Below are 27,598 nucleotides of genomic sequence, written 5' to 3' on the forward strand. Positions count from 1 at the left end.
TTAGAAATAAAGTTTTTTTTATTTTCACGTCCAACTTCAACGCAAAGTTGTCAAACATCTGTAAGGTGTTAAGGCTCACTATACCCCTTGTTACGTTCCTTGAGGGGTTTAGTTTCCAAAATAGTATGCCATGTGTTTTTTTTTTTTTTTTTTTTTTGCTGTTCTGGCACCATGGGGGCTTCCTAAATGCAACATGGCCCCCAAAAACCGTGACAGCAAAATTTGTTTCAAAAAATCCCACAGTTGCTCTTTTCCTCTTGAGCTATGTTGTGAGCCCACAGAGCACTTCATGTCAACATATGAGGTATTTCCATACTCGAGAGAAATTGGGCTACAAACCTGGGGGGAGGGGGGCTTTTTCTCCATATGCCACTTTTAAAAATGAAAAAAATGGGCTACAAATACATGTTAGTGTAAAAAAATGCAGATTTTCATTTTTCTCCTCCACTTTGATTCTATTCTTGTGCAACACCTAAAGGGTTAATAAACTTGCTGAATGTCATTTTGAATACTTTGAGGGGTGTGGTTTCTATAATGGGGTAATTTATAGGGCATTTCTCACATAAAGGCACCTCAAATCCACTTCAAACTTAACTTGTCCCTGAAAAATTCAGATTTTGAAAATTTTGTGGAAATTTTGAAAATTTCTGCTGAACTTTGAAAACCTCTAATGTCTTCAAAAAGTAAAAACATTTCAACTTTATGATGTCAACATAAATTAGACATATTGTATTTGTGAATCAAAAAACAATTTATTTGGAATATCCATTTTCCTTACAAGCAGAGAGTTTCAAAGTTAGAAAAATGCTAAATTTTCTAACTTTTCATGAAATTTTGGGATTTTTCACCAAGAAAGGATGCAAGTAATGCCAAAAATTTACCACTATGTTAAAGTATTCTACGAATGTAGAATTCTACAAGTGTAAAGGTATGTAATGAAAAAACAATCTCGGAATCAAAATGAAAGATAAAAGCATCCCAGAGTTATTAAAGCATTAAGTGACAGTGGTCAGAATTGCAAAAAAGGTCTGCGTCCTTAAGGTGAAAATGGTCTGCGTCCTTAAAGGGGTAGTCCAGTGGTGAAAAACTTATCCCCTATCCTAAGGATAGGGGATAGGTTTGAGATCGCAGGGGTCCGACCGCTGGGGCCCCCTGCGATCTCTCTGTACAGGGCCCCGGCTCTCCGCCCAGATAGCGGGTGTCGACCCCCGCACGAAGCGGCGGCCGACACGCCCCCTCAATACATCTCTATGGCAGAGCCGGAGATTGCCGAAGGCAGCGCTTCGGCTCTGCCATAGAGTTGTATTGAGGGGGCGTGTCGGCCGCCGCCTCGTGCGGAGGTCGACACGCCCCCTTCCCGCAGGCTGTCGGGGCTCCGTACAGGAGATCGCAGGGGGCCCCAGCGGTTGGACCCCCCGCGATCTGCAACTTATCCCCTATCCTTAGGATAGGGGATAAGTTGCTCACCACTGAGTCACCACTGGACTACTACTTTAAGGGGTTAAGCATTATGCAAAACCTTTAGCCTCTCAGCCACACGACAACTTGAACATATAAGAATACCCACACTACAACTACAGAAATAGATTACTTGTCCATTGTAAATGACATAAATCTATATATTGACTGATGCAAATTCAGCAACACTAAGATAATCATTTAACGGTGCTGTTCCATAAATAATAGGTGCTTGATCATAAGAAAGCATAGTCACAGCTCTATAATAACTGCCTCACCTGGGCATTAATACCATTGCCTTCTGTTTAAATACAAAGTAGTTACTGACCTTGGACAAGGTCATTTTTATTAATATTAACTAGGTGAATGTTGGTGGAAGTCCTCTTCTGTTATGGTATCATGGGTTATGGTTGTTTTAAGTTTTCGAGCACTTTTCTTTTATTATTAAACAATGTTTTGAAAAAAAATCAATATACAAGAGATGTGGAGAAAGCTGCAGAACCGAAGCTCCAGGCCTGTTATAACTATGATGTGATTCTGTTTACACGCAGTAAGATGTTGAGCTCTAGGATGTAGGAACGTTATGCAGTAAAAACAACAATTATTACAAGCTTTCTTCATTTATTTACTGTAACTGAGAAGAACATAAAGCACAAGTCAAGCTATCAGCAGCCAGCTATCAGCAGCCAGGACCCAGGGTTAATGCCAGGCACTGCCGATTGGGACGATGCCCGGCATTAACCCTTTCGATGCCGCAATCAAAGTTGATTGCAGTGTCTAAAATGAAAGTAAAACTATCTGGCAGCACAGCAAAGCTGATCGGGACTATCTCAACGAAATCGCAGTGTCCCGATCAGCTGACTGAATGACGGGAGGGTCCTCACCTCCCTCCTGGTTGTCTTATCGGTCGTCTGCTGCTCCAAGCCTGTCAGTTTGATCAGTATTAATGGCATAACATTGATCAGTATATGCAATAAGAAGATTGCGTGGTATAGCCCTCTATGGGGGCTAAAAAAAAAAATAGTAAAAAGTGTAAAAAAAAAAGTTAATAAATGTGAATAAGCACCTACCATATTAAAAGTTTGAATCACCCCCCATTTCCCATTTTTTTAAATAAAATAATGTAAAAATAAATAAAAATAATCATATGTGATACCGCCGCATGCGTAAATGCTGGAAAATTTTAAATATAAGTGTAGCTAAACCGCATGGTCGATGGCGTACATGTAAAACAATTCAAAGTCTAATATTGTGCATTTTTGGTCACTTTATATACCATAAAAATATTAATAGAAAGCCATCAAAAAGTCCCATCAAAAAAAAAATGGTACCAATAAAAACTGCAGACCACAGCGCAAAAAAATTAGCCCTCATATAGCCCCATATGCTGAAAAATAAAAAAGTTATAGGGGTCAGAATGTGAAAAGAATTTTAATACAAATTTTTCTGCATGTAGTTATAATTTTTAAAAGTAGCAAAGTAAAATAAAACCTACATAACTTGAGTATCCTTGTAACCGTATGGACCTACAGAATAAAGATAAGGTGTCATTTTTACCAAAAAGTGCCCTGCGAAGAATCGGAAGTTCTGGAAAGTTGCAAAATGGGTTTGTTTGTTTTTTATTTCACCCCCCAAAAAATTTATATTATATTATAAAATAAGTTATGTCATTACATAGTACAATTGCAAAAAAAAAGCCCTTACATGGGTCTGTAGGTGTAAAATTGTTTTTAGAAGGGAAGGAAGAAAATGTTAATGTTTTAAATACATCAATTTTTAAATATTTGTCATGTAGCTAATCAATATGTGACTAATCTTATGTGTTTTAATACTTCTGTATGTAACGTTGTACATCAGATTATTCTTCAATATTTTCTGTTTCATGACAATCCGATAAAAATTTTAGCACAGCATTGAAGACATTACTAGTGGCATGAAGGAAGGAAACATCATTCATTATGTTAGACAAAATTGACATCACAAATGGATGACATTACTGTATGCAATATATCTTGACAGCACTTGATTACATTAAAATGAAGTTACATCAGCATCAGTATAAGCATAAATGACTTCACATTATACACAAACCAGGTTTGAGTAAGCCGATTCAAAAAAATGTGTCACACCACTTACCCTTTTCTCAGCATAGGAACAATGGTTGTCTACAGTAAAGTACATTTTATTTCACTGTACTCCCGGTCATAACTGGTATTCTGGAGGACACTATTTAGGCATGCACATGTTTATTTAGACCTATTAGTGAGAATATCCAGATGTAGCCAGAGTCATCTTGATTCCTGACATGTTATTACAATATTGCACTGGACTCCTGAAGTCGAGATAAGTTATCTTAAGGGTACGTTCACGTACAGGATCCTGCGCAGATGTGATGCGCAGGATTTGTAACTGCAGATTAGAAGCTGTGCTCAGTCATTTAGTTTACATTAAATCCTGTGCATCAAATCTGCGTATGTGTGAACGTACCCTAAAGGGTCTATTCATACGTACAGTATTCTGCGCAGATGTGACGCGCAGATTTGATGCGCAGGATTTTTTGCTGCAGATTTCAATGTAAACTGAACACAGCTTGAAATCCTGCGCATCAAATCTGAGCAGAATACTGAACGTGTGAACAGACCCTAAGGGTGTATTTATATGTACAATAATTATCCTGTGAATATTTGATGCACAGGATTTGAAGCTGCAGATTTAATGCTGTGGTCAGTCATTTAGTTTCCATTGCGCAGTATAAAATCTGCAGCTTCAAATCCTGTGCATCAATTATGCAAAGGATACTGTGAATAGACCCCATTGGCTTATACAAACCTAAGTTTAACTATAGTCCTCAATTACTGGCCTTATTGTGATTTCTAGAGAACTAGAATATTCCAACACATCACATTAAAGGGGTGAAAGTGAAAAACATGGCTCCAGAAAGTTAAACAGATTTGTAAATTGCTTCTATTAAAAAATCGTAATCCTACCAGTACTTATCAGCTGCTGAAGTTGAGTTGTTCTTTTCTGTCTTACAACAGTGCTCTCTGCTGACACCTCTGTCTGCCTAGAGTAGGAGTAAATCCCCATAGAAAATCTCTCCTCCTCCAGATAGTTCCTGAGACAGATAGAGGTGTCAGCAGAGAGCAAAGTCAGTTGATTGGACATGATCTGGAAAGTCATAGCCCTGTCTATATAAGGTATTACAGCTGACAATGTACAGTACATCAAAGCAACAACCAAGCCATGAGGAGAGAAAGAGCTGCCTGTAGAGCTCAGAGACAGTGTTATGTGGACTTTATAACACCAAACCTCAAGTGTCCAGAGGATAAACCCCCAGATCGCGAATTTATCCTCTGGAAACTTGGGGTTTGGTGTATTAGAGTTCAAGTTACACCAACCTTTCACTTGGTCATTGTGGTTAAGGATTGTGTGGAGGCACAGACCTGGAGAAGGGTTCACAAAATTCTGCTGCACTGAAAGTTTCCAAAAGCACAATAGCCTCCATAATAATTACATGGAAGAAGCTTGGAACAACCAAGTCTCTTCCTAGTGCTGACCTCTCAGTGGGGGAGAATGACCTTGAGAAGTGAGCAAGAAACCAATGGTAACTGTCTCAGCACCAAATATCCTGTGTGCAAATAAGAGAAATTTGCACACACACAAAAAAAAAAAGCCTAAATGACTCTCAGACAGTAAGAAACAAGATTCTCTACTCTGATGAAACCAAGATTGAACTTTTTGGCCTCAATTCTAAGCATCATTAAACTAGGCACTGCTCCTTATTTGCCCAATACTATCCCTAAAGTAAAGTATGGTGAAGGTTGTACAGGTGTTTTTAAGTGGCTTGAACAGGGAGATTAGTCAGGTCTGATGGAAAGCTTAAAGGAGCAAAGTACAAATATACTATTAATGAAAACCTCATGACTGGGTTCAACTTCCAACAAGACAATGGCCCTGAAATTCTGTCTGCGTCAGAATGTGTGCCAGAATTGAAAAAAAAAAAACGCCCAACTCTCCAATTTACTGAGGAAAAAAAACGAACAAGTGGCTTGGGCATGAGGAAGGGGGTGTGGCTATTGAAAAGGGGCATGTCCCTGACATTTTCACAAAAACCCAATATATTTACTAAGGTTTCCACATAAAATGTGATGGATTTGAGCTGAGGTAAACCAGACAGATCAGAGCATGTGTAAAAAAAAAAAAAAAAGCAAAATGTACGGAAAGTGTAAAATGTAGGGAAACCTTAGTAAATACCGTGGAAAAAAAGTAGTAGGGAATTGAAACCCACAAAGAAAACTATACTCCAATCTTAGTAAATCAGGGCCAGTGACTCTAAGCACACAGCCAAGACTATACAGGAGTGGCTTAGGGACAACTCTGTAAATGTAGATACAGAGAGATACAGCAAATCATAAGCCACATGTCTCCAGGGCAGTGTGGCTATGCTGCAGTGAGTGGGTGGAAAGCAGGATGCACCCTCTGCAGTACACCGCTCCCTGTATGTGACTTATGACATATAGTATCAGGCCACATGGAATGCTGGAAAGGGTCATAGGCAACAGTAAAATAAAAAATACTTGCACTACAGCACTACTGGTTGTGGTTACAAATAGAGATGAGCGAACTTACAGTAAATTCGATTCGTCACGAACTTCTCGGCTCGGCAGTTGATGACTTTTCCTGCGTAAATTAGTTCAGCCTTCAGGTGCTCCGGTGGGCTGGAAAAGGTGGATACAGTCCTAGGAAAGAGTCTCCTAGGACTGTATCCACCTTTTCCAGCCCACCGGAGCACCGGAAAGCTGAACTAATTTATGCAGGGAAAGTCATCAACTGCCGAGCCGAGAAGTTCGTGACGAATCAAATTTACTGTAAGTTCGCTCATCTCTAGTTACAAACAGTAATACAACTTGAGAAAAATCCTGTAATACCCCTTTAAACCTATCCAGCCATTTCCACTATGGAATCAGCCATGGCTACTATATTATTAGGTGCCCAGCTTTCACAGAAACAGATATAAAGTAACAAGGAAAGACTGAAAGGATTTTTAGCATCCAAACGAAAAAGTAGGTATCATTTTATGTTGTTTAGTTAAAGGGGTACTCCACCCCTAGACATCTTATCCCCTATCCAAAGGATAGGGGATAAGATGTCTGATGGCGGGGTCCCACCCCTGGGTGGCACCCACCTGTAACGGCTTCCGGAACCGCTGGAGGCCCTCAGGCTATTACCATCCCGACCACGAGAATGGAAGATCGTGGCGTCACGACTCTGCCCCCGTGTGACATCACACCCGCCCCCTCAATGATGTCACACCTGCCCCCTCAATGCAAGCCCCCTCCCATAGACTTGCATTGATGGGGCGGGTGTGACATCACACGGGGGGCAGAGTCGTGATGTCACGAACTTCCGTTCTCGTGGTCGGGATGGTGTTAGCCTGAGGGCCTCAAGCAGTTCCGGAAGCCTTTACAGGTGGGTGCCGCATAGTAGAATGCGGGGGTACCCAGCAGCAGGAACCCTGCCATCAGACATCTTATCTCCCATCCTTTGGATAGGGGATAAGATGTCTAGGGGTATAGTACCCCTTTAAGACTAAGAAGACACGTAAATTCAAGGGTTAAAGAGATAGGCAGTTTGTAGTTTATAGACTTGTATAGAAGGTTGTAGTAGCAATATCTCACATCTGACTTCTTTGTTTAGTTTTCGCTGTGCCACAACTCAAGGTCAGCACACATTTCTAGGCAAAGGTAGGCTGGCCACTTGGAATCCTCCTTGTGTTCCTTCTCATGAGAATATATTTAGAGGGGTAGCAGCTAATATTATGCTAATGTTAATCATACATATCAGATTATTCATACGCAATAATATAATTAATGTATTCATGCATCATGTATTTTGTGTGATTATGATTTGTCCATACTTATACTGTATTTGAATAGACACTATATAGAATGTATGTAATATGCCCAATAATGCAAAGAAGCTTATTGATCACATGAACTCTATGTGTTGGTGGAGATTAGCTCCCTACAGCCATGGAAATAGCTATAAATAGCAGTCAGAGACAGGGACATGTAAGAAAAGTTTAAGCAGGGTTTCTCTTGTTTTTTATTTTTTTTATTTTCAGAACACAAAAATACAGCCTTCACACCCTGGCACTAAATGCAAAAGAAATTCCTGCTCATCCAAGTGCTAACTATACAATAATCTTTCCTATCAATACAGGTGGCGTACTACCAGCAGTTATAAAATGTGTTACTCATATATATCAAAATCAGAAGTACAAGCCCTCACAGCCTCAGCCTGCAGTTACTCCTTGTTGTAAAAACAGGAAACATGCTGTATTCATCACCTTTCATCAAGAAAGGAAATGAAAGGCCCTACTACCAACCTGCCTTTTTTTCCCCACAACAATCCAGGTCCGGTAACAGACTTTTTCCAACAGTCCTCAGCTACTATGGTCTGCTAGTGATTTAACTGAAAAATACTGAAAAAATAATATTTGGGGTAATCTACAGACCCCCTAATATCACTGAAGAGATAGAAGTTCGGCTTCATAAACAATTAGAGAGGGCCGCCCGGGCAAGTACAGTGGTAATAATGGGAGATTTTAACTATCCAGATATAGATTTGGGTCCGGGGTTGGCTAAAACTACAAAGGGGCGTCAATTCCTAAATTTATTGCAGGATAATTTTATGGGCCAGTTTGTGGAGGACCCAACAAGAAGTGATGCCTTGTTGGATCTGATCATTTCCAACAACGCAGAGCTGATTGGTAATGTAACTGTGCGGGAAAACCTTGGTAATAGCGACCACAATATAGTTACTTTTGACTTAAAATGTAGAAAACAAAGACAGGCGGGGAAGGCAAAAACATATAACTTTAAAAAGGCAAACTTCCCTGGGCTGAGAGCTGCACTACAGGACATAGACTGGGGGGAGGTGTTGTCAAATACTGATACAGAAGGTAAATGGGACATCTTTAAATCAACTCTAAATAACTATACATCTAAATATATACCAAAGGGGAACAAATATAAACGATTAAAACTAAATCCTACATGGCTGACAAATGATGTTAAAAGAGCAATAAACAACAAAAAAATAGCCTTCAAAAAATTCAAATCTGATGGGTCAGCTATAACATTTAAACAGTACAAGGAGCTTAATAAAATCTGTAAAAATGTAATAAAAACAGCAAAAATTCAAAACGAGAGACAGGTGGCCAAAAAAAGCAAAACTAATCCTAAATATTTTTTTAGATATATAAATGCAAAAAAACCAAGGACAGAGCATGTAGGACCCCTTAATAATGATAATGGGGAGGTTGTCTCAGGCGATATAGAGAAAGCAGAGCTACTGAATGGGTTCTTTAGTTCTGTATATACTATGGAAGAAGGAGCTGACATTGGCCAGGTCAGTGCTGGTAACACATCATGTAATGTACTGAACTGGCTTAATGTAGAGATGGTACAAGGTAAGTTAAGTAAAGTAAATGTAAGCAAATTTCCAGGGCCAGATGGATTGCACCCAAGAGTTCTTAGAGAGGTAAGTTCAGTAATATCTGTACCCCTGTTCATGATATTTAGAGATTCTCTGGTGTCTGGTATTGTGCCAAGGGACTGGTGCAAGGCGAATGTGGTGCCAATCTTCAAAAAGGGCTCTAGGTCTTCCCCAGGAAACTATAGAGCGGTAAGTCTAACGTGCATTGTGGGTAAATTGTTTGAAGGACTTATAAGGGATTACATACAGGAATACATAGGGGATAATTGTATTATAAGTGATAGCCAGCATGGGTTTACTAAGGATAGAAGTTGTCAAACCAATCTAATTTGCTTTTATGAAGAGGTGAGTAGAAGCATTGACAGAGGAATGGCTGTGGATGTAGTGTTTCTGGATTTTGCTAAAGCGTTTGATACTGTCCCTCATAGACGTCTGACAGGTAAGTTAAGGTCTTTGGGTTTGGAAATTTTAGTTTGTAACTGGATTGAACACTGGCTCATGGATCGTACCCAGAGAGTGGTGGTCAATGATTCGTACTCTGATTGGTCCCCGGTAATTAGTGGTGTACCCCAAGGTTCAGTACTGGGCCCGCTGTTGTTTAATTTATTTATCAATGATATAGAGGATGGTATTAACAGCTCTGTTTGTATCTTTGCAGATGACACCAAGCTTTGTAGCACGGTACAGTCTATAGAGGATGTGCATAAGTTACAGGATGACTTGGATAGACTAAGTGTCTGGGCATCCACTTGGCAAATGAGGTTCAATGTGGATAAATGTAAAGTTATACATCTGGGTACTAATAACCTGCATGCATCGTATGTCTTAGGGGTGATTAAACTGGCAGAGTCACTGGTAGAGAATGATCTGGGTGTACTTGTAGATCACAGACTACAGAATAGCATGCAATGTCAGGCTGCTGCTTCCAAAGCCGGCAGGATATTGTCATGTATCAAAAGAGGCATGGACTCAAGGGACAGGGACATAATACTCCCCTTTATAAAGCATTGGTACGGCCTCACCTGGAATATGCTGTTCAGTTTTGGGCACCTGTCCATAAAAGGGACACTGCGGAGTTGGAAAGGGTGCAGAGATGCGCGACTAAACTAATATGGGGCATGGATCATCTTAGCTATGAGGAGCAATTAAAGGAGTTACAATTGTTTAGTCTTGAGAAGAGACGTTTAAGGGGGATATGATAAACGTATATAAGTATATTAATGGCCCATACAAAAAATATGGAGAAAAACTGTTCCAGGTTAAACCCCCCCCCAAAGGACGAGGGGGCACTCCCTCCGTCTGGAGAAGAAAAAGTTTAGTCTCAAGGGGCGACACGCCTTCTTTACCATGAGGACTGTGAATTTATGGAACGGTCTACCTCAGGAACTGGTCACAGCAGGAACAATTAACAGCTTTAAAACAGGATTAGATACATTCCTGGAACAAAATAACATTAATGCTTATGAAGAAATATAAAATCTCATCCCTTCCCCAATATCGCGCCACACCCCTACCCTTCAATTCCCTGGTTGAACTTGATGGACATATGTCTTTTTTCGACCGTACTAACTATGTAACTATGTAACTATTTCTGGATACCTCATATTTCCGCCAGATTTTCCCGGATGAGATTTGCACTTCCTGAAACCTGGTAGCTACCCGTGACAGGTACCTTGGGGCCACATAGTGATCCCAAACCACCATTCTTGTCCTTGTGTCACAGTGTCTCTCTTATTTCTGGAATGCTGTAATATCCTTCTTATAAGAACACTGCTGAGATCATTATAAGAACATTACTGCTCAAAATTGATCAAGGGCTATTTTGTCACTGGTATTTGTTTTTTGGAAGAAAAAACTCTTGTTTTATCTTTAGAAGACTATTAAAGGTAAATATACCAGGTTCCCATATACCAGAATGTAATGCACTGTAAAAAAAAAAAATAAAGCATTTTAGAAAATTAGATAATTCAGGGCCACTTTGTTGTTACATTAATATTTGTTATTTCAGATTACAAGCTTTAGGCAAGACATTTACAACTGCAGTGATAACGTTTAATGTTGTTTAGCCTTTTTTAACTATTTTCTATTATCTCCTGCAGGCACTTCATGTAGTTTTGCTTTGCTTTAAAATGATCCTATTACATCTTTCCAAAATAGCATTTATTTAGCATAAGTTTATAGTTTTTCAATTAGTTCACTCTATAACGTTGTTACAAGCTTTCCTCCTGGACAAGTAGTTCATTCCTCAGTTCCATGCTGTTACCATGTATCTATGAACAAATTTCTGTAAGAAGTTATATAGGAAATGGCTTCCAAATCTTGAAGCTTTCTCATTAAAATGCCTTTTTGAGTAGTTTAGAAAATTACATACAGGATAGAACGGCCCAAAAAATAACAACTTTACTCCGCCTTAAAACGACTGCTGTTTCAACACTCTAACTGATCTGGTGTCCCATGTCGAGCAATGACCTCATATTCTGAGACACTGCAGCTGATCATGGTCTCTGCTGGCATGTACAACATTTGACAGCTTAGGCCAGTGATTGTATACAGTGAACAATGTATGCAAAGTCAATGCTACAGTTCTATCAATGACATAAGATCAGCTGCACAGCGGTGGATTTGAGGGTGAGTTAATGTTTGTAGGAAATTTTCTAAAGGTCTTGGAAAACTCCTTCGGTGGAAAACTTTTTTTTTTTTTAATCAACTGGTGCCAGAAAGTTAAACAGATTTGTAAATTACTTCAATTAAAAAATCTTAATCCTTCCAGTACTTATTAGCTGCTGAATACTACAGAGGAAATTCTTTTCTTTCTGGAACACAGAGCTCTCTGCTGACATCTCTGTCCATTTTAAGAATTGTCCAGATTAGGAGAAAATCCCCATAGTAAATATATGCTGCTCTGTACAGTTCCTAAAATGGACAGAGATGTCAGCAGAGAGCACTGTGCCCGTGATGTCAGCAGAGAGCTCTGTGTTCCAAAAAGAAAATAATTTCTTCTGTGGTATTTGGCAGCTAATAAGTACTGGAAGGATTAAGATTTTTTTAATGGAAGTAATTTACAAATCTGTTTAACTTTCTGGAACCAGTTGATTAAAAAAAAAAAAAAAAAAAGTTTTCCACCGGAGTACCCCTTTAACTACAATTAATCATTATCATAGTTGGGGATACTGGGTGTTCCTTAGCACACCCTAATCCCCCCATGCACCACAGTCTGCCCGTCTTCAACTAGAATAAAATACTGCTTTCCAGTGGTGGCCAGTGGAAGGGAGCCACAGGTTTTCGGCTCCACCACTCAACACTCCCTCCAGAACATAGGTAGCATGATTACGCCATCACACTACCTGTATCCGTATCTATGTGCCAGGCCTAGCTAACTGAGACCAAAACAGCACCAATTAAGGAGAGGACTGCGCAGGAGCAAACTGTGGAGAGGTTAATACTGTCTTATTATTTTGAACATTGGCGGAACCTGACTGACACAGCATACAATAATTTTATAAATGACATTGGCGGCACAGTATGTATTTGTTTTTTGGCTAGCTGGGACAATTACTTTATGTATGGGGGCACAGTATATAATTGTCATAACGATAGCTGTGTACAATCACATTTTATATGGGGGAACATTATATCATTCTTTTATGGTTGGCTGGCTGACTGCAAACAGCCATATAAGAAGGATTTTATTTGTCCCTCTAATGCCATGTAAAAAGCTAGCGGCTGTGTACATTTAATTTACATGTAAGGGCACAGTAAATATTTCTTTTAATGGGGGCACAGCATATATTTCTTTTATTGTGGCACAGTATATTAATATATTTACATATGGGGCAGAGAATAATTATATATTTATATTTGGGAGAACCATATATAAATCCTTTATGGGGGCACATGATAATATTATATTTATACATAAGAAGTAAAAGTAAACCAGTTCTCAAGCGCTCTCTGGTAGGCATCTGCACAAATGGCCACGAGCACTGCAGGACGAGTAAATGATAGAGTAAAAATGGTTCAGCAGCAATGACCCAGATAAAAATCCATTTTAATAAATTAGTCTATATTAAAATATATACAATCCAGACAACGTAAAAAAACACAGAGTGTCAGGCCTGACATGTTTCAGTCTTCAAACCCTAAAGGGGTACTAAGATGTTTGATCGAGGGGGTCCCGCCGCTGGGGACCCCCGCGTTCTCAGTAGCGGCACCCCGCCGTCATCACAGCGCAGAGGAAAATCTCTGTGCATGATGACGAGGCAATACAGGGGCTGGAGCACCGTGACGTCACAGCTCCGGCCCTTTGTGCCATCACCTCCCGCCCCCCGCAATACAAGTCTATGGGAGGGGCGTGGGGTGCTGCTACTGAGAATGCGGGGGTCCCCAGCGGCAGGACCCCCACGATCAGACACCTTAGTATCCCTTTAAGGTTTGAAGACTGAAACATGTCAGGCCTGACACTCTGTGTTTTTTTATGTTGTGTGGATTGTGTTTTTTTGTATGTTGTGTGGTGTCTAAGATGTCTAAGGGCGGAGTGCCCCTTTGAAGGGGTAAGATGTCTGAGCATGGGGGTCCCATCACTGGGGACCCCCGCAATCTCTCCTGCAGCACCCGCTTATCATCAGCTGCACAGAGCAAAGGTCACTCTGTGCTGATGACTCACGATACAGGGGCCGGAGTATTGTAACGCCGCCTCAATGCAAGCCCATGGGAGGGGGCGTGGCAGCTGTCACGCCCCCTCCCATAGGCTTGCATTGAAGGGGCGGGGCAAGGCTGTGTCGTCATGATACTCTGGCTCCTGTATCTTAAGTCATCAGCAATCTTTGCTCCATGCAGCTGATGACAAGTGGGTGCTGCTGGAGAGATTGCAGGGGTCCCCAGTGACTGGACCCCCACGATGTCTAGGGGTGGAGTACCCCTTTAATTCTAGATCACAGAGATCACTGTATCTGGCACGGTTCTATTGATTATTGTCTTCATACAGAGGATAAGTATCTCTAACAAAATGAGAAGCCAATGATGTCACTGCTATCATTATGTATTCCGCTTGACTCTGCAGCTGTGATCAGTGAAACAAAAACTCCCAGCATACCCATACCACTGCTTAGATCATACTGGGAGGTGGAGGTTTCACATTATAAAAACGACTTTAGTACTTTTACCCTTACGTTTACTTAATATTATAGTCTAAACAAATTTCCACAAAGCACTACACTGGGGATGTCTGTTAGCCCAAGTAGAGAGCCTGTTGTAAAAATGTGATCCCTAATTTCAACCTGCACACTGTTTGGTCACTGTATGGCAGTATTATTGGCAGTTTGGGTGCTTGCATAGTGGTTACATACACCTGTGTATGAATAAAAAAGCATGCATGTGTGATGTGTTATGGACAGCAGTGTGAGAGTATTAAATATGTGATGCTGGGTGTAGTTGGGGTGTGGCTGGGGTTCGGAGCTTATCTGGGGCCATGTTTGTATGTGGGCGCAATAGACTGTGCACATCTATAATCATTTTATTTTTTATCTATGTGATATGTAAATGATTACATACTTTAGGAAAATGCTGGCACAATGTAGCTCTCTTATTATTATGTCCACACAGAAATGACTTTTTGTGTGTATGTACATACTTGGACAACTAACTAATAAATATAAAACAGAGTAGGGGCGCGATCCTAGTGCATTCAGAGGACACTTACATTTAGTGCTGGGTGAAGTACAGTTATACTCACCGAAGTTGGTTATGCTCAGAGCATAACATCTAATACAGCATGTCACTTATGAGTGGGTCAGCAGCCCTGGAGTCCCGATTTCCTCCAGATTTCGGCAGACAGCATTGGAATGTGGATTAAAAAAATATTACTTGAGTTTAGAGGATTACTTAGAATTCAGCAATGGCTATAGATCTGGCACCAAGGTAGATTTCACTGGGAACTTCTGTAGCTTCATATATACAGTATTACATAGAGACAATAGGTACATTTGAAATTGGCACCAAACATGGTATAAGATTGTTTTCTTATTCTATATCAGCATCTGTTAGCATTGTTGTAGTAACTGTTTACCATTGCAGCACTTCCGCTTATTTATTTACTTGCTTTTCTATACGCTTTGGGTAAACGTCTGGTTCTTTTTGTTATTTTGATCACATCTGGATATCCTTCCTCAATATAGATATATTTTGTTTTATGCATTTTGTATATGTGCACTCCTTTATATAAGGTTCATTTGGTGTCTATGTATATTTGATGCACATTCCTACCTACCATGATCCATAATGGGTTGAGTTCTGTTTTGGTGACTATAGAGACAGCAAGAAACAAACTGTTAATAAAAAAAATGGAAATACCCCTTTTAGCCTAAATATTGGTTAGAGGGGTGGTTAAGGGTCCCCTGACGATAATCTGATTCTAGAGTGCTGCTGCTGAAATCTATGGCAAAATTTGAAAGCAAGTGTTCATGCAATATCACCACATAAAAAATAAAGCTTTACATGATTCCCAATAAAAGTCATGGATAGACATGTCAGGTTGCTTTCTATAACTGTATTTTTGGTTTATAAATGATCTCACTTAGAATAGAATTTTCTCCTTTTTTTTACTCAAACAAGCTTGTAAAAGTTAAAGGAGAACTCTGGCAGTAGGGGGTTGTTTTCTAATCATGCCCATTGTGTGGGATATAAAAAATAAACATCTCACTCCTGCGGTGCCTCTGGTGTTTTGCTCCAGATCCCCTATAGCAATCATCTTCCTGAAGCTGCCCTGTAACTGTTGTCTACTGAAGCACCCGGGCCCATGTGTCAAACAGCAGCGAACTGCTGGCCACAGCAATGTCCCGCCTTACCCAGTGATTCGCTGAGCTGCAGTATGACATATTGTTCCTGGGTGCTTCCATAAATGACAGCCCTGCTGCATCTTCAGGAAGATGATCACATCGGGGGACCAGACCAGGACACCAGAGGCATCACTTGAGCGCTGGAGGTAAGTAGTTTATGTTTTTTAATCCCACACAATGGCCAAAATTAGAAAAAGAACTCCCTCCAATGCTCCCTTTTAAGTAGAAAGACAGTAGTTAAAAATGCAAAATTCTGATTCTAAATGTTGCCTAAATAAATAATAAGAAAATGGTCATAGGTTTCCTTTTCTTTAATATTTTCAATAAAATAACTATGCAATATTAATAATAAAAAAAAAAGGTATCTACAAGAGAGGAACAATAATCTTCACTGTGTACAGCACTAAGAAATATTTTGGATCCATATACAATAGTTGCACTACTACTACTTATAATAATTGTTATTAGATTATCAATATTAATAACACACTGTATTCTGCAATATATGTAATGAAGCTGAGACCATTTAGCTTATATTTCAAATTCATTGTCTATTGTTGTTCTGTTTTGCATAAAAGTTAGCCTTAAAAAAAATGAAGTTTGCATAGCCTAATTATGATTCCCATGGTCTCAGATGCAGTTTAAAATATTCATTTCTCCTTCCCAGAAGGACAACTATACAATTATGTCTCCATATGGCATGTCAGAGCCTTGAAAGTGATGCCTCCATGGAGAATGTTTAAGCCAGACCTGGAAAATGGCAATAAATCAATCTTATTGCTTCAAGGTAAAGAAAACACCCTGGGTATTGCCTGTAGTTGATTGTGCCCTGTTTCTTCTGCACCAGTGTTCTACATTTGGGGAAATAGATATTAGAAAATGACATTTATTTTATTTCCATTTTTTTTTACATTGCATGTCTACTACAAAGAAGTTTATTTCATTTAGCCATATTGTAAAACGTATAATCACAGCTCTTTACAATTCTATAATGCCTGCTTTACTGTAGTCACTATTAAGTATTAATCCATACAATTGTCTCCCATTTTGATGGGTACGTTATTCTGTAACATAACCAATTCTCTGGATTTTGGTAGATCTACCGAACATTTGTCAGAATGAGCTTGGTAATTTCATCAGCTCGACCTGCCGTCATGGGCAGAAAGGTAATAGAGAAATAAACCTAATGGCACATTTGTTTTTGTTGATGGCCATTTGCACAGTTATAAAATGATGCTTTCCCTTAGAAGCTCAAGTGTCGCAGAGGTGGCACTGAGTCCAAGCATGCACACTTACTCCCTCCCCCACCCCTCCCTGCCTTAACTGATTGATGTTCAGAGCTCATCTTTCAACACATCATTATTAAGGTTCTGTCATGATAGAGTGTCATGATGATGTCACGTAGGGCAGGGAAGAAGTGCACCCTAACTAGCACTAATGCTGCTGTCCCTTCCTATTGCATATCTGCCCTATACGACAGATCTACAACCACAAAGACGGTCCATATACTGAGCTAATGTGCTGGGGCATCCAAGTCAAAATAATAAGCTGAACCTCTACAAACTTGGGGCACAAGCCAAGAACACAAGGGGTTATAACAATAACCAAGAAAAGGAATATCAAATCAAGATATTGCATACTGACAACCATTTCAGGAACCAGAGACAAGATAAATGGCAGGCATGATAATATGAGCAGGACTGGATAAAAAATCTGAAAAGGATAAATAAAACAAAAAGGATAAATAAAACATGGACTACACAGGACCAGGATATGCAGGGGATGAATGGGTTAACTGAAGTCAGACACCATACACGTCAGGATTACTAGAACACAATTCAAACTAGACAGATACAAGAAAAAAATTCCAAAACCTAACTCAATAACATGGAGGAATATGGACGGATATTACAAAAGCCAAACTCCAAACCATAGTGGAATACGGGTCAAGATTCTAAACAGGAATACTAAATACCGAACACTGGTCTGAGAGCTGGATAAGTCTTGGCAGAATCCAAGAAGAACTTCAAAATACATAACATTGAGGAATACGGCTCAAGATTCTAAACAGGAATGCTAAATATAAACCAAACAGGACAGAAAGCAGAATACAATTTGAACACGGGTCTACACTAAATATACACAAAGCATAACACTAAAACCCTGAACAAAGTACAAACATAACAAGGCTAAAATCTAAGTACACAAATACAGAATTTGAAGTTATGGCTGAACTCAGGATACATGTGGACAGACTAAGGTGCTATCAAACATAGTGCAAAAATAGTGAAATTAGAAGCCAGGAATACCAGCAGAGCTGAGGTCTTAATAACCCAACCCTGTAGCCTGTAGGCTGGAAAAATTAACACTATCCTGACCAACACTCACAACATGCAAAAACTGGTCAGGCATGAAAAGAAGGTGTGAATACACAACAACACAGAAAAACACAAAATACAGACATTACAGGTTCATTACGCCGGAAGGTTAAGTTTAATATATATATATATATATATATATATATATATATATATATATATATATATATATTAGATAAAAGTTATTCAAGATGCTTAATTTCAACTATTTGGAATTATCTTTTTAATATGTTGTGCAAAAGATCATTTATAATAGCAAAGGATCAATGAAAGGCTGATGAAAAGAAGACTGCTTCATGGGGGTACCTATTGGAGGTGCAGAGGCAGCAGTCACACCTGGGCCCTGGTGTCCGAGGGCACCCAAAACCCCCATAAGAAAATAGCATTATTCGAAATGTTATATATATATATATATATATATATATATATATATATATATATATATAGTAATTGGTGAACCCTTTTACATGTTTTGCACTAGGGCCAAGGATCATCCAGATACAGCTTTGTTTATGTTGGATCTCTCCGGTCACTTATGAGCTAAAAACTAAATGTGCATGGTGTAGCTGACTGATATTACCACTTTTTTACTAGAACCATGACAAGTTAGTCTAGCATGTTGATGGTTAGGTCATTTGTATTTGTGATCTAACATACAACTGATAAGCCCTGTGGTACTGCTCTTAATCTAAAGTCTATATTTGTGAAAGAATATTGTTAGTAAGTAGGACATAATTTTATGCAGATGGCATTTATTTTGTTTAAAGATCACAAACCATACATTGTGACAGATATACGTTAATATAAGGCAACTATGAAAAGCAATAGTTATTATTATTTTTATTATTAATAATAATAATACTTTTTTATTATTATATTTATTGTTGTTAATGTTACAGACATCAACATTGTTTAATAATGTTTAATATATTTAGCAACAAACACAGCTGATATTCATAGTTTTCATAATGGCTTAATATGCACATTAATGGCAGTCTCACCAGATAAAGAAACAATAAAATCTGGTCATTCAGTTCGGCTGATGCGGAAGGAAATGGAGATCTCTTTATTCAGCTTCCTTGGACGACATAATGTTCCAGACAAAATTACAATGTGATGAGAAGCCAGACTGTGATTTCTCCCAAAGCATTGTGTAATCTTCCTTGATTGATAAAAAAAATGTGAAGTCTCTTTTCTCTATTTTGTGCTGGTCACAGTTTCTATTTAGAGAAAAACATGAAAATACAGAGTAAAGACAATGTATAATACTTAGTAAGACGGTTATTGTACACGTTCTGTACTACACACTGTAATTTCTTACAGTTTTATTTGATGAAATATTCATTGTCCTAATTAAATATTGACTGTGTTACTTAGCTAAAGCTCAAGTAAAAATCTTTGGTCAATTTGCTTTAGCAAACGTAAATACTGTTGTTTCTAAATGCAGAAATGTTTCCAACACCCATCAAGCTCGCTGTTTAACCTTTTAAATGTGGGCTAATCATGACTCATGAACTGGAGTTGAAAATGTCTGAGGAGGATTATGACATAGCGGGTATAACAGAGACTTGGTTGGACGATAGCTGTGACTGGGCAGTCAACATACAGGAAAAGGGGGAGGAGTTTGTCTTTATGTAAAGTCCAGTCTGAAGGCCGCACTACGGGAGGATATATGGAAGGGAAACAATAATGTGGAGTCATTATGGGTAGAAATATACGGGTTTGTTATAAGCCACCAAATATAATGGAAGAGGCAGAAGATCGATTACTTAGGCAAATAAACAATGCAGCAAATCAGAATGAGGTGATAATAATGGGGGACTTTAACTATCCTGATATAAACTGGGAGATTGAGTCCTGTGAATCTCATAAAGGAAACAGGTTTCTTACTATAGCTAAAGACAATTATCTGTCGCAAATTGTGCAGGGCCCGACCAGAGGGGGCGCCCTAATAGACTTAATATTAACTAACAGACCTGACAGAGTAACTAATGTGCAGGTCAGGGGGCACCTAGAAAATAGTGATCATAATATAATACATTATAACTTGTTCTTCAATAAGGGAATCTTGCGAGGGGCCACAAAACAATGAACTTTAGGAAGGCAAAGTTTAACCAACTCAGAGAAGCCCTTGAAAATATATATTGGGACAATATATATATGTCCTCAAAAAGAAGAATACTGACACTAAATGGGAGACTTTTAAAAATATCTTAAACTATTACTGTAAGATGTATATACCTTATGGGAAGAAAAGGGTCAGAAATAATAAAAAAAAAAAAACAATATGGATGAATAAAAATGTTACGGAGGCAATAAATGACAAAAATAAAGCATTTAAACTACTAAAACCGGACGGCAGTGAAGAAGCATTAAAAAAGCTATAGACAAAAATGTAAAATATGTAAAAAACAGATTAAAGCCGCAAAAAAAAAGACAGAAAGGTTAATTGCCCAAGAGAGTAAAACTAACCCCAAAATGTTCTTTAACTATATAAATAGCAAAAAGTTCAAAAATGAAAGTGTAGGCCCTTTAAAAAATGATGAGGAAGAAATTATAAACGGGGATCAGGAAAAAGCAAATATATTAAACAAATTCTTCTCCACTGTATTCACGGAGGAAAATGAAATGCCAGATGAAATACAGCGAGATAAGGTAATCTCCCCAGTACAGGTCACCTGTCTAACCCAGGAAGAAGTACAGTGCAGCCTACAAAAAATCAAAATAGACAAATGACCAGGTCCAGATGGCATTCACCCCCATGTTCTAAAGTAATTAAGTAATGTAATAGACAGACCCCTATTTTTTATATTCAGGGACTGTTCCACAGGACTGGCGCATGGCAAATGTGGTGCCAATATTTAAAAAGGGGACAAACGGTGACCCCAGGAATTATAGACCTGTTAGTTTAACCTCTGTTGTATGTACATTGTTTAAGGGTTTTCTAAGAGATGCTATTTTGGAATATCTTGACAAAAATAAATGTATGACTCCATATCAGCATGGCTTCATGAATGATCGGTCCTGTCAAACTAACCTGATCAACTTTGATGAGGAGGTGAGCTCCAGACTGGACCAAGGGCAATCGCTGGATGTCGTTTATCTGGATTTTTCAAAAGCATTTGATACGGTGCCACATAAAAGGTTGGTGCATAAAATGAGAAGGATTGTGCTGGTGGAGAATGTGTGTAAGTGGGTAAATAACTGGCTCAGGAAACAGAGGGTGGTTATTAATGGTACTTATTCTGATCGGGTGATTGTTACTAGTGGGGTACCACAGGGGTCAGTCTTGGGTCCAGTCCTATTTAATATATTCATTAATGATCTTGAAGAGGGGTTGAATAGTAAAGTAGCAATCTTTGCAGATGATACTAAACTCTGTAAAGCGGTAAACACAATAGAGGACAGTGCACTTTGGACAGTTACAAATGGATCTGGATAGGTTGGAGGTTTGGGCTGGGAAGTGGCAGATGAGGTTCAATACTGATAAATGTAAGGTAATGCAGATGGGGAGGAAAAATCTAGGCTGGGATTATGTATTGAATGGGAGCACACTTGGGACGACTGACTTGGAAAAGGATTTAGGAGTCTTAGTTAACAGTAAATTTAGCTGTAGTGACCAGTGTCGGGCCTAGGCAAACAAAATCATGGGGTGCCATCAATAGGAGCATAGATGCCCATGACAAGGAAATAATTCTACCACTGTACAAATCACTAGTCAGACAACACATAGAATACTGTGTACAGTACTGGGCACCAGTGTACAAGAAAGATATAGTGGAGCTGGAGAGGGTTCAAAGATTGCAACCAGATTAATACGGGTAATGGGAGGACTACAGTACCCAGAGAGATTGTCAGCATTAGGGTTATTTAGTTTAGAAAAAAGAAGGCTTAGGGGCGACCTAATAACGATGTATAAATATATCAGGGGGCAGTACAGAGATCTCTCCCATGATCTATTTATACCCAGGACTGTATCTATAACAAGGGGGCATCCTTTACATTTAGAGGAAAGAAGGTTTCTACACCAGCATAGACGGGGGTTCTTTACTGTAAGAGCAGTGAGACTGTGGAATTCTCTGCCTGAGGAGGTGGTCATGGTGAAGTCTGTAAAAAAAAATCAAAAAGGGCCTGGATGCATTTTTGGAGAATAATATCATTGCTGTTTATGCATACTAGATTTATAGGGACAGAATGTTGATCCAGGGATTTATTCTGACTGCCATATTTGGAGTTGGGAAGGAATTTTTACCTCTAGTGTTAGGGGTTTTTTGCCTTCCTCTGGATCAACTCAGTAGGGACTCATTAGGGTTATAGGCTGAACTTGATGGACTCTGGTCTTTTTTCAACCTTATGAACTATGTTACTCCTATGACTGGTTTTTCTGCCTATGGGCTCCCTAAATGAAGTTTTAAGATACTCCGGACTATGAAGCTCGTTTGAGGTTGACCTCTCCCCATTGGGTGTCCCAGCAAATTATGTTTCCAGTCATTGTGTGATGGGAAACAGCACTCTTTGTCTTTGCCTCCCTCTTTCTTCCCCTCACCTTTTTTTTATTTTCTTATTTTCCCCCTCTCACTCCCTTCATCACTGCTCTCTCGCATCTGTGGTGTCCCAGAACAAAGTTACCTGTTTCTGCTCTAAACACTATTCGGTTAGATGTAGTCGCAAAGGTTTACTGCTCTGTCTAAAATCTCTCTAGGGTTTGTTATGCACTGAACCTACCCAAAAGCCATTTGCACTGTAAAAGTATTGGTACTCGGTCAAATGTCCACCCAAAGAGCAAATTTTTTTAGTCCAGTCTAGCTCTGGCTTTTGGGCAGAGTTCAGTCAGAGTTCTGGCCTAGCCAGAGAGGTGAAAACATATTGTGCAGCTATATCACCTTCATAGGGAATTTTTCAACATTTCCATCACTGTATCAGCAAATCCTACCTAGCATGTCCCGCTACAGAGGTACTACATGAGGTAGCATTAAGGAGAAAGATAAAGACCTTATTGTAAAAGACTAGGTGCACTATTACTACCAACCTGGCCTAGTCAACGACAGACTAACGCCTGGGAACTTCCTTTCTGGATGAGTTTAAAAAAGTTGTGTCACAGATTACCCAAGAAAACATAAGTGAGGTTAGGGATTCTTGCAACAATTTACTATGAGATACCACTATAAAAGTCTTGATAGCTTACTCATTTTCATTGGACTTAAAAGCTAGCACAGTGTTTCAGTCAAGTCAAGTCTAAATTCTGCAACAAGTCACATCCCGCGTATAATGCAAGAAAAAGAGGAAATCACCCAAGGACTGTGACCAGTGATAATTCACTATTTTCTTTTGTACGACAAAGTTTATCTCAAGAACTGTATCTCAAATCTGAAATATTCTAAAGTGCTATTTTCTGTATTGGAATTAGCCTAAGGCTAAGTTTCCACTTGGTTTTTTTCTGGCAGTTTTTGAAAAACTGCCACTGCAGTTTTTGAGCCAAAGCCAGAAATGTATTCAAAAGGAATAGGACATATAAAGGAAGAACTTACACTTCTCCTCCCTTATGGATCCATTTCTGACTTTGGCTCAAAAACTGCAGTGGCAGTATTCCAAAAACTGCCAGAGAAAAAACCAAGTGGAAACTTAGCCTTAAGCTGTTACAATATACTATGTTTTCTGGGTTTCTAGTCTTTATGCATACTATGCTTTTTGTTTTTGCCTTCCTGACTTATTGTTTCCCTTGTTTGTTTTTTTTCTTTTTCTTTATACAATGGCTTCTGAATGGCAGGAAACTTTCTTTGAATAAAAGATTTTATAAAAAGAAAAATGGGCTTCAATCAATTTTGACCTGGCTGGACTTGAGGTACAAAATCTAATGGATTCCAGATAATCACACTTAACCTCAGCAAGGAAGTATGAAATGTAATGCTAAACAATTTCATTTTTTTTCATATAACTGTTTATTTTTAACATTTTTACAAAAATTTTCCATAAACATATGGATAACATACAGAAACATAAGACAAAGAGAAAGGAGAATTGATGACAAATCTCAAGAATTACCATGTACACATGTCCATCTGAAACAAAATATCCATAAGGCAAGTCGGAGACACATATATAATTAACAAATAGCATCAATAGAATGTCTCCTAGCTGTACAAAGTTATGTAACAATATTTAAATATTTAAACAGGGGGTGATTATCCTGCAAGGTGCAAACAAAATGAAAATCTCCTCACCCGATCTTACCCAAGAAATAAGAGAATTTAACTAAATTGGTATGCTTTGGGCAAATTGTAACCAAACTTCAGTAGATCACATATTCTAGTTCCTAGTGTCCAGAACAGTCAGCTTTTGGTAGTTGAACACAGCAGCAATGACAAGACAGGAACAAGGTTAAATATAAAACAAGACGAGGAAGACCAGATGGAACAGGACCAGAATGTTAGAACCAGAGGCACGAACCAAAAGGGGTCTGTTGGGGGCTATAGCCAGAAGCATGGAGTCCAAAGAGCAGCCATGAGCTGGTATGTTGTTACAACATAGAAATAAGGTTCCAGCACGAGGAAGTGGTCACAGGGTCAGAAACAGGGCCGGACTGGGTGTGAAAACCAGCCCTGGAAAAAATGACATACCAGCCCCATAGTGTTGTGTCATTATACCAGCACGTCATCATTTTCTTGTTCATAAAAGGTAAAATCATGCATTTTAAAGCATATTAGTTTCCCCACATTAGATGCAGTATAGTCCCCCCACATTAGGTGCAGTATTATTCCCCCCACATTAGGTGCAGTACAGTGCCCCCCACATTAGGTGCAGTACAGTTCCCCCCACATTAGGTGCAGTACAGTCCCCCCCACATTAGGTGCAGTACAGTTCCCCCACATTAGGTGAAGTACAGTTCCCCCACATTAGGTGCATTACAGTTCCCCCCACATTAGGTGAAGTACAGTTCCCCCCCATTAGGTGCAGTACAGTTCCCCCCACATTAGTTGCAGTACAGTTCCCCCACATTAGGTGCAATACAGTTCCCCCCACATTAGGGGCAGTATAGTTCCCCCACATTAGGTGCAGTACAGTACCCCCCACATTAGGTGCAGTACAGTTCCCCCACATGAGGTGCAGTACAGTTCCCCCCACATGAGGTGCAGTATAGTTCCCCCACATTAGGTACAGTTTAGTTCCCCCACATTAGGTGCAGTATAGTTCCCCACATTAGGTGCAGTCACTGAGGACAAGCAGGGCTCTGTACACTGAGGACAAGCAGGGCTCTGTACACTGAGGACAAGCAGGGCTCTGTACACTGAGGTAGACATGGGTGACAGGGGGGTGGACATGGATGAGAGGGGGAGGACATGGGTGACAGGGGGGAGGACATGGGTGACAGAGGGGTGGACATGGATGACAGGGGGAGGACATGGGTGACAGGGGGCAGACATGGGTGACAGGGGGGAGGACATGGGTGACAGGGGGGTGGACATGGATGACAGGGGGTGGACATGGGTGACAGGGGGGTGGACATGGGTGACAGGGGGGTGGACATGGGTGACAGGGGGGAGGACATGGGTGACAGGGGGAAGACATGGGTGACAGGGGGGTGGACATGGGTGACAGGGAGGACATGGGTGACAGGGATAACAGGGGGGTGAACAAGGGTGACAGGGGAGTGGATAGGGGTGACAGGGGAGTAGACAGGGGTGACAGGGGGTGGACATGGGTGACAGGGGGGTGGACAGGGGTGACAGGGGGTGGACAGGGGTGACAGGGGGAGGACAGGGGTGACAGCGGGGAGGACAGGGGTGACAGGGGGAGGACAGGGATGACAGGGGGTGGACATGGGTGACAGGGATGACAGGTAGGTGGACATGGGTGACAGGGGGGGGACATGGATGACAGGGGGGTGGACATGGGTGGCAGGGGGGTGGACATGGGTGACAGCGATGACAGGGGGTGGACATGGGTGACAGGGGGAGGACATGGGTGACAGGGATGACAGGAGGGTGAACAAGGGTGACAGCGGAGTGGACAGGGGTGACAGGGGAGTGGACAGGGGTGACAGGGGGGTGGACAGGGGTGACAGGGGGGAGGACATGGGTGACAGGGGGGAGGACATGGGTGACAGGGGGTGGACATGGGTGACAGGGGGGTAGACATGGGTGACAGGGGGTGGACATGGGGGACAAGGGGGGAGGACACGGGTGACGGGGGGTGGACATGGGTGACAGGGGGGGGCATGGGTGACAGGGGGGTGGACATGTTTTATAACATTATTACGGACAGTGTACACATCTTACATCCTAACTGGCCATGGTGTGGGATGAGTATGGACTGGATCGGTGTTTCCAAACCAGGGTGCCTCCAGCTGTTGCAAAACTACAACTCCCAGCGTGCCTGGACAGACACAGGCTGTCCGGGCATGCTGGGAGTTGTAGTTTTGCAACAGCTGGAGGCACCCTGGTTGGGAAACACTGGACTGTATACTTATATAATTGAGTATATTGCTATATTTAAATCCAGAGCTGCCAGAGAGACACCACTTAAAGGGCCCCTGATCCGCTATGAGTCAGCAGGGCTCCAAGGGGTTTCCCAATACCACAAAATGAATGGCCATGGCGACGGGGGGGGGGGTAGCCATGGGTGACAGGGGGTGGGGGGGTAGACATGGGTGACAGGGGGGGGTGGGGGGTAGACATGGATGACAGGGGGGTGGGGGGGTAGATATGGGTGACAGGGATGGACAGGGAGGTAGGCAAGGCGAACATGGATGACAGGGGGGGTGGACATGTGTGACTGGGGGGGGGGGGGCAGAGGGTGGACCTGGGTGACGGTGGGGGGGTTTGGACAGGGTTGAGAAGGGGTAACGGAGGGGTGGAAAATGTACGGTACCTTAAGCAAGCCGGCCCACGCAGCTTGCAGTTCCACGGCAGTCCGGCGCAAATGCAGCTCGCTCTGACGTCGGGCACCATTTTCGGCCCACTGCGCCGCAAGAGGGAGGGCGGGGTTTGGACGGAGGGCACGTAGGCCGAGGCAGGACATTTGAAAAAAAATAGTATAATCTCGCCAAAATCACTGTTCTAACTACACGATTTAGGCGGCCGCAAGGCCCCCCTTAGCGCGAGGCCTCAGGCGGCCGCCTATATCACCTAATTAGAGAGCCGCCGGGCCCTACGTTAATCCGGCCCCAGGCCCAGCGGCCCACCGGCATAATGCCCGGTATCCCGGTAGGCCAGTCTGGGCCTGGTCAGAAACAGGGTCAATAGTTGTCACAAATTGAGCAATGTAGAACCTAAGAGTATTATCCAAATGTGAAATCAGAAGTAGCTAGGAGTCAGGATAAGGAGTGTTTCCACAAGTCTAACGTTCTGAAATACAAGGGAGGAGTGTGGTATGCACAAGAATTAGAACTACAAGTTCCAGGTGTGGGATCCAAAGGACAGGGTAGGAGCG

This window comes from Hyla sarda, chromosome 2, assembly GCF_029499605.1.
Source record: "Hyla sarda isolate aHylSar1 chromosome 2, aHylSar1.hap1, whole genome shotgun sequence".
NCBI classification, from domain to species: Eukaryota; Metazoa; Chordata; class Amphibia; order Anura; family Hylidae; genus Hyla; species Hyla sarda.